Here is an 8,648-nt window from a genome sequence, read left to right on the forward strand (position 1 = left end):
TTTGTAGTTCAATTGATTTTAGAGGAATATTTGTAAGTTTAAAAAATGGACACCTAAAAACATTTCTGGTGAAAACCACACAATAGATTCCAATGGAAGGAAATACAAGTTACTAGTAAGTACGCTTAGAATTGCTTTTCAGGGTCAGTGCTGGTCTAAAAAATGCAACCCTGGGTTCTCTCCTGATAACAGGTGAGCAAATTGGAATTCGTAGTTCGGCTGATTTTAGAGGAATATTTGTACGTTTCAAAAATGGACACTTAGAAACTTTTCTGGTGAAAACCACACAATGGATTCCTATGGAAGGAAATACAAGTTAATGGTAAGTACGCTTATAATTACTTTTCAGGGTCAGTGCTGGTCTCAAAGATGCAGCAATGGGTTCTCTCCTGATAACAGGTGAGCAAATCGGAATTCGTAGTTCGGCTGATTTTTAGAGGAATTTTTGTACGTTTCAAAAATGGACATTTGGAAACTTTCCTGGTGAAAGCCAAACAATGGATTCCTATGGAAGGAAATACAAGTTACTTGTAAGTACGCTTATAATTACTTTTCAGGGTCAGTGCTGGTCTCAAAGATGCAGCACTGGGTTCTCATCTGATAACAGGTGAGTAAATTGGATTTCGTAGTTCGGCTGATTTTAGAAGAATATTTGTACGTTTCAAAAATGGACACAGAGAAACTTTTCTGGTGAAAACCACACAATGGATTCCTATGGAAGGAAATACAAGTTACTGGTAAGTATGCTTAGAATTACTTTTCAGGGTCCGTGCTGAGATAAAAGATGCAGCACTGGGTTCTGTCCTGATAACAGGTGAGTAAATTGGAATTCGTAGTTTGGCTGATTTTAGAGGAATATTTGTAAGTTTCAAAAATTGACACAGAGAAACTTTTCTGGTGAAAACCACACAATGAATTCCTATGGAAGGAAATACAAGTTACTGGTAAGTACGCTTAGAATTACTTTTCAGGGTCAGTGCTGGTCTAAAAAATACAGCCCTGGGTTCTCTTCTGATAATAGGTGAGCAAATTGGAATTCGTAGTTTGGCCGATTTTAGAGGAATATTTGTACGTTTCAAAAATGGACACTTAGAAACTTTTCTGGTATAAACCACACAATGGATTCCTATGTAAGGAAATACAAGTTACTTGTAAATACGCTTAGAATTACTTTTCAGTGTCAGTGCTGGTCTCAAAGATGCAGCAATGGGTTCTCTCCTGATAACAGTTGAGTAAATTGGAATTCGTAGTTCAGCTGATTTTAGAGGAATATTTGTAAGTTTCAAAAATTAACACTTAGAAACTTTTCTGGTGAAAACCACATAATGGATTCCTATGGAAGGAAATGCAAGTTACTAGTAAGTACGCTTAGAATTACTTTTCAGGGTCAGTGCTGGGCTAAAAGATGCAGCCCTGGGTTCTCTCCTGATAACAGGTGAGTAAATCGGAATTCGTAGTTCGGCTGATTTTAGAGGAATATTTGTGAGTTTCAAAAATTGACACAGAGAAACTTTTCTGGTGAAAACCACACAATGAATTCCTATGGAAGGAAATACAAGTTACTGGTAAGTACGCTTAGAATTGCTGTTCAGGGTCAGTTCTGTTCTAAAATATGCAGCCCTGGGTTCTCTCCTGATAACAGGTGAGCAAATTAGAATTCGTAGTTCGGCTGATTTTAGAGGAATATTTGTACGTTTCAAAAATGGACACTTAGAAACATTTCTGGTGAAAACCACACAATGGATTCCTATGGAAGGAAACACAAGTTACTGGTAAGTACGCTTAGAATTACTTTTCAGGGTCAGTGCTGGTCTCAAAGATGCAGCAATGGGTTCTCTCCTGATAACAGGTGAGTTAATTGGAATTCGTAGTTTGGCTGATTTTAGAGGAATATTTGTAAGTTTCAAAAATTAACACTTAGAAACTTTTCTGGTGAAAATCACACAATGGATTCCTATGGAAGGAAATACAAGTTACTGGTAAGTACGCTTAGAATTACTTTTCAGGGTCAGTGCTGGTCTGAAAGTTGCAGCACTGGGTTCTCTCCTGATAACAGGTGAGTAAATCGGAATTCGTAGTTCAACTGATTTTAGAGGAATATTTGTAACTTTCAAAAATGGACACCTAGAAACATTTCTGGTGAAAACCACACAATGGATTCCAATGGAAGGAAATACAAGTCACTGGTAAGTACGCTTAGAATTACTTTTCAGGGTCAGTGCTGGTCCAAAAGATGCAGCCCTGGGTTCTCTCCTGATAACAGGTGAGAAAATTGGAATTCGTAGTTCGGCTGATTTTAGAGGAATATATGTACGTTTCAAAAATGGACACTTAGAAACTTTTCTAGTGAAAACCACACAATGGATTCCTATGGAAGGAAATACAAGTTAGTGGTAAGTACGCTTAAAATTACATTTCAGGGTCAGTGCTGGTCTGAAAGATGCACCACTGGGTTCTCTCCTGATAACAGGTGAGTAAATCGGAATTTGTAGTTCAACTGATTTTAGAGGAATATTTGTAAGTTTAAAAAATGGACACCTAGAAACATTTCTGGTGAAAACCACACAATGGATTCCTATGGAAGGAAATACAAGTTACTGGTAAGTACGCTTAGAATTACTTTTCAGGGTCAGTGCTGGTCTCAAAGATGCAGCAATGGGTTCTGTCCTGATAACAGGTGAGCAAATCGGAATTCGTAGTTTGGCTGATTTTAGAGGAATATTTGTGAGTTTCAAAAATTGACACAGAGAAAATTTTCTGGTGAAAACCACACAATGAATTCCTATAGAAGGAAATACAAGTTACTGGTAAGTACGCTTAGAATTGCTTTTCAGGGTCAGTGCTGGTCTAAAAATTGCAGCCCTGGGTTCTCTCCTGATAACAGGTGAGCAAATTGGAATTCGTAGTTCGGCTGATTTTAGAGGAATATTTGTACGTTTCAAAAATGGACACTTAGAAACTTTTCTGGTGAAAACCACACAATGGATTCCTATGGAAGGAAATACAAGTTACTGGTAAGTACGCTTAGAATTACATTTCAAGGTCAGTGCTGGTACAAAAGATGCAGCCCCGGGTTCTCTCCTGATAACAGGTGAGTAAATCGGAATTCGTAGTTCGGCTGATTTTAGAGGAATATTTGTGAGTTTCAAAAATTGACAAAGAGAAATTTTTCTGGTGAAAACCACACAATGAATTCCTATGGAAGGAAATACAAGTTACTGGTAAGTACGCTTAGAATTGCTTTTCAGGGTCAGTGCTGGTCTAAAAAATGCAGCCCTGTGTTCTCTCCTGATAACAGATGAGCAAATTGGAATTCGTAGTTCGGCTGATTTTAGAGGAATATTTGTACGTTTCAAAAATGGACACTTAGAAACTTTTCTGGTGAAAACCACACAATGGATTCCTATGGAAGGAAATACAAGTTTCTGGTAAGTATGCTTAGAATTACTTTTCAGGGTCAGTGCTGGTCTCAAAGATGCAGCAATGGGTTCTCTCCTGATAACAGGTGAGCATATTGGAATTCGTAGTTCGGCCGATTTTAGAGGAATATTTGTACATTTCAAAAATGGACACTTGGAAACTTTTCTGGTGAAAACCACACAATGGATTCCTATGGAAGGAAATACAAGTTAGTGGTAAGTACGCTTAGAATTACTTTTCAGGGTCAGTGCTGGTCTAAAAGATGCAGCCCTGGGTTCTCTCCTGATAAAAGGTGAGCAAATTGGAATTCGTAGTTCGGCTGATTTTAGAGGAATATTTGTACATTTCAACAATCGACACTTAGAAACATTTCTGGTGAAAACCACACAATGGATTCCTAGGGAAGGAAATACAAGTTACTGGTAAGTACGCTTAGAATTACTTTTCAAGGTCAGTGCTGGTACAAAAGATGCAGCCCCAGGTTCTCTCCTGATAACAGGTGAGTAAATTGGAATTCGTAGTTCGGCTGATTTTAGAGGAATATATGTATGTTTCAAAAATGGACACTTAGAAACTTTTCTAGTGAAAACCACACAATGGATTCCTATGAAAGGAAATACAAGTTACTGGTAAGTACGCTTAGAATTACTTTTCAGGGTCAGTGCTGGTCCAAAAGATGCAGCCCCGGGTTCTCTCCTGATAACAGGTGAGAAAATTGGAATTCGTAGTTCGGCTGATTTTAGAGGAATATATGTACGTTTCAAAAACGGACACTTAGAAACTTTTCTAGTGAAAACCACACAATGGATTCCTATGGAAGGAAATACAAGTTACTGGTAAGTACGCTTAGAATTACTTTTCAGGGTCAGTGCTGGTCTGAAAGATGCAGCACTGGGTTCTCTCCTGATAACGGGTGAGTAAATCGGAATTCGTAGTTCAACTGATTTTAGGGGAATATTTGTAAGTTTCAAAAATGGACACCTAGAAACATTTCTGGTGAAAACCACACAATGGATTCCAATGAAAGGAAATACAAGTTACTGGTAAGTATGCTTAGAATTACTTTTCAATGTCAGTGCTGGTCCAAAAGATGCAGCCCTGGGTTCTCTCCTGATAACAGGTGAGTAAATTGGAATTCGTAGTTCGGCTGAACTTAGAGGAATATATGTACGTTTCAAAAATGGACACTTAGAAACTTTTCTAGTGAAAACCACACAATGGATTCCTATGGAAGGAAATAACAGTTACTGGTAAGTACGCTTAAAATTACTTTTCAGGGTCAGTGCTGGTCTGAAAGATGCACCACTGGGTTCTCTCCTGATAACAGGTGAGTAAATCGGAATTTGTAGTTCAATTGATTTTAGAGGAATATTTGTAAGTTTAAAAAATGGACACCTAAAAACATTTCTGGTGAAAACCACACAATAGATTCCAATGGAAGGAAATACAAGTTACTAGTAAGTACGCTTAGAATTGCTTTTCAGGGTCAGTGCTGGTCTAAAAAATGCAGCCCTGGGTTCTCTCCTGATAACAGGTGAGCAAATTGGAATTCGTAGTTCGGCTGATTTTAGAGGAATATTTGTACGTTTCAAAAATGGACACTTAGAAACTTTTCTGGTGAAAACCACACAATGGATTCCTATGGAAGGAAATACAAGTTAATGGTAAGTACGCTTATAATTACTTTTCAGGGTCAGTGCTGGTCTCAAAGATGCAGCAATGGGTTCTCTCCTGATAACAGGTGAGCAAATCGGAATTCGTAGTTCGGCTGATTTTTAGAGGAATTTTTGTACGTTTCAAAAATGGACATTTGGAAACTTTCCTGGTGAAAGCCAAACAATGGATTCCTATGGAAGGAAATACAAGTTACTTGTAAGTACGCTTATAATTACTTTTCAGGGTCAGTGCTGGTCTCAAAGATGCAGCACTGGGTTCTCATCTGATAACAGGTGAGTAAATTGGATTTCGTAGTTCGGCTGATTTTAGAAGAATATTTGTACGTTTCAAAAATGGACACAGAGAAACTTTTCTGGTGAAAACCACACAATGGATTCCTATGGAAGGAAATACAAGTTACTGGTAAGTATGCTTAGAATTACTTTTCAGGGTCCGTGCTGAGATAAAAGATGCAGCACTGGGTTCTGTCCTGATAACAGGTGAGTAAATTGGAATTCGTAGTTTGGCTGATTTTAGAGGAATATTTGTAAGTTTCAAAAATTGACACAGAGAAACTTTTCTGGTGAAAACCACACAATGAATTCCTATGGAAGGAAATACAAGTTACTGGTAAGTACGCTTAGAATTACTTTTCAGGGTCAGTGCTGGTCTAAAAAATACAGCCCTGGGTTCTCTTCTGATAATAGGTGAGCAAATTGGAATTCGTAGTTTGGCCGATTTTAGAGGAATATTTGTACGTTTCAAAAATGGACACTTAGAAACTTTTCTGGTATAAACCACACAATGGATTCCTATGTAAGGAAATACAAGTTACTTGTAAATACGCTTAGAATTACTTTTCAGTGTCAGTGCTGGTCTCAAAGATGCAGCAATGGGTTCTCTCCTGATAACAGTTGAGTAAATTGGAATTCGTAGTTCAGCTGATTTTAGAGGAATATTTGTAAGTTTCAAAAATTAACACTTAGAAACTTTTCTGGTGAAAACCACATAATGGATTCCTATGGAAGGAAATGCAAGTTACTAGTAAGTACGCTTAGAATTACTTTTCAGGGTCAGTGCTGGGCTAAAAGATGCAGCCCTGGGTTCTCTCCTGATAACAGGTGAGTAAATCGGAATTCGTAGTTCGGCTGATTTTAGAGGAATATTTGTGAGTTTCAAAAATTGACACAGAGAAACTTTTCTGGTGAAAACCACACAATGAATTCCTATGGAAGGAAATACAAGTTACTGGTAAGTACGCTTAGAATTGCTGTTCAGGGTCAGTTCTGTTCTAAAATATGCAGCCCTGGGTTCTCTCCTGATAACAGGTGAGCAAATTAGAATTCGTAGTTCGGCTGATTTTAGAGGAATATTTGTACGTTTCAAAAATGGACACTTAGAAACATTTCTGGTGAAAACCACACAATGGATTCCTATGGAAGGAAACACAAGTTACTGGTAAGTACGCTTAGAATTACTTTTCAGGGTCAGTGCTGGTCTCAAAGATGCAGCAATGGGTTCTCTCCTGATAACAGGTGAGTTAATTGGAATTCGTAGTTTGGCTGATTTTAGAGGAATATTTGTAAGTTTCAAAAATTAACACTTAGAAACTTTTCTGGTGAAAATCACATAATGGATTCCTATGGAAGGAAATACAAGTTACTGGTAAGTACGCTTATAATTACTTTTCAGGGTCAGTGCTGGTCTAAAAATTGCAGCCCTGGGTTCTCTCCTGATAACAGGTGAGCAAATTGGAATTCGTAGTTCGGCTGATTTTAGAGGAATATTTGTACGTTTCAAAAATGGACACTTAGAAACTTTTCTGGTGAAAACCACACAATGGATTCCTATGGAAGGAAATACAAGTTACTGGTAAGTACGCTTAGAATTACATTTCAAGGTCAGTGCTGGTACAAAAGATGCAGCCCCGGGTTCTCTCCTGATAACAGGTGAGTAAATCGGAATTCGTAGTTCGGCTGATTTTAGAGGAATATTTGTGAGTTTCAAAAATTGACAAAGAGAAATTTTTCTGGTGAAAACCACACAATGAATTCCTATGGAAGGAAATACAAGTTACTGGTAAGTACGCTTAGAATTGCTTTTCAGGGTCAGTGCTGGTCTAAAAAATGCAGCCCTGTGTTCTCTCCTGATAACAGATGAGCAAATTGGAATTCGTAGTTCGGCTGATTTTAGAGGAATATTTGTACGTTTCAAAAATGGACACTTAGAAACTTTTCTGGTGAAAACCACACAATGGACTCCTATGGAAGGAAATACAAGTTACTGGTAAGTATGCTTAGAATTACTTTTCAGGGTCAGTGCTGGTCTCAAAGATGCAGCAATGGGTTCTCTCCTGATAACAGGTGAGCATATTGGAATTCGTAGTTCGGCCGATTTTAGAGGAATATTTGTACGTTTCAAAAATGGACACTTGGAAACTTTTCTGGTGAAAACTACACAATGGATTCCTATGGAAGGAAATACAAGTTAGTGGTAAGTACGCTTATAATTACTTTTCAGGGTCAGTGCTGGTCTAAAAGATGCAGCCCTGGGTTCTCTCCTGATAAAAGGTGAGCAAATTGGAATTCGTAGTTCGGCTGATTTTAGAGGAATATTTGTACATTTCAACAATCGACACTTAGAAACGTTTCTGGTGAAAACCACACAATGGATTCCTAGGGAAGGAAATACAAGTTACTGGTAAGTACGCTTAGAATTACTTTTCAAGGTCAGTGCTGGTACAAAAGATGCAGCCCCAGGTTCTCTCCTGATAACAGGTGAGTAAATTGGAATTCGTAGTTCGGCTGATTTTAGAGGAATATATGTACGTTTCAAAAATGGACACTTAGAAACTTTTCTAGTGAAAACCACACAATGGATTCCTATGAAAGGAAATACAAGTTACTGGTAAGTACGCTTAGAATTACTTTTCAGGGTCAGTGCTGGTCCAAAAGATGCAGCCCCGGGTTCTCTCCTGATAACAGGTGAGAAAATTGGAATTCGTAGTTCGGCTGATTTTAGAGGAATATATGTACGTTTCAAAAACGGACACTTAGAAACTTTTCTAGTGAAAACCACACAATGGATTCCTATGGAAGGAAATACAAGTTACTGGTAAGTACGCTTAGAATTACTTTTCAGGGTCAGTGCTGGTGTGAAAGATGCAGCACTGGGTTCTCTCCTGATAACGGGTGAGTAAATCGGAATTCGCAGTTCAACTGATTTTAGGGGAATATTTGTAAGTTTAAAAAATGGACACCTAGAAACATTTCTGGTGAAAACCACACAATGGATTCCTATGGAAGGAAATACAAGTTACTGGTAAGTACGCTAAAATTACTTTTCAGGGTCAGTGCTGGTCTGAAAGATGCACCACTGGGTTCTCTCCTGATAACAGGTGAGTAAATCGGAATTTGTAGTTCAACTGATTTTAGAGGAATATTTGTAAGTTTAAAAAATGGACACCTAGAAACATTTCTGGTGAAAACCACACAATAGATTCCAATGGAAGGAAATACAATTTACTGGTAAGTACGCTTAGAATTACTTTTCAGGGTCCGTGCTGAGAGAAA

Source organism: Triturus cristatus, chromosome 5_2 (genome assembly GCF_964204655.1).
Source record: "Triturus cristatus chromosome 5_2, aTriCri1.1, whole genome shotgun sequence".
Classification (NCBI taxonomy): domain Eukaryota; kingdom Metazoa; phylum Chordata; class Amphibia; order Caudata; family Salamandridae; genus Triturus; species Triturus cristatus.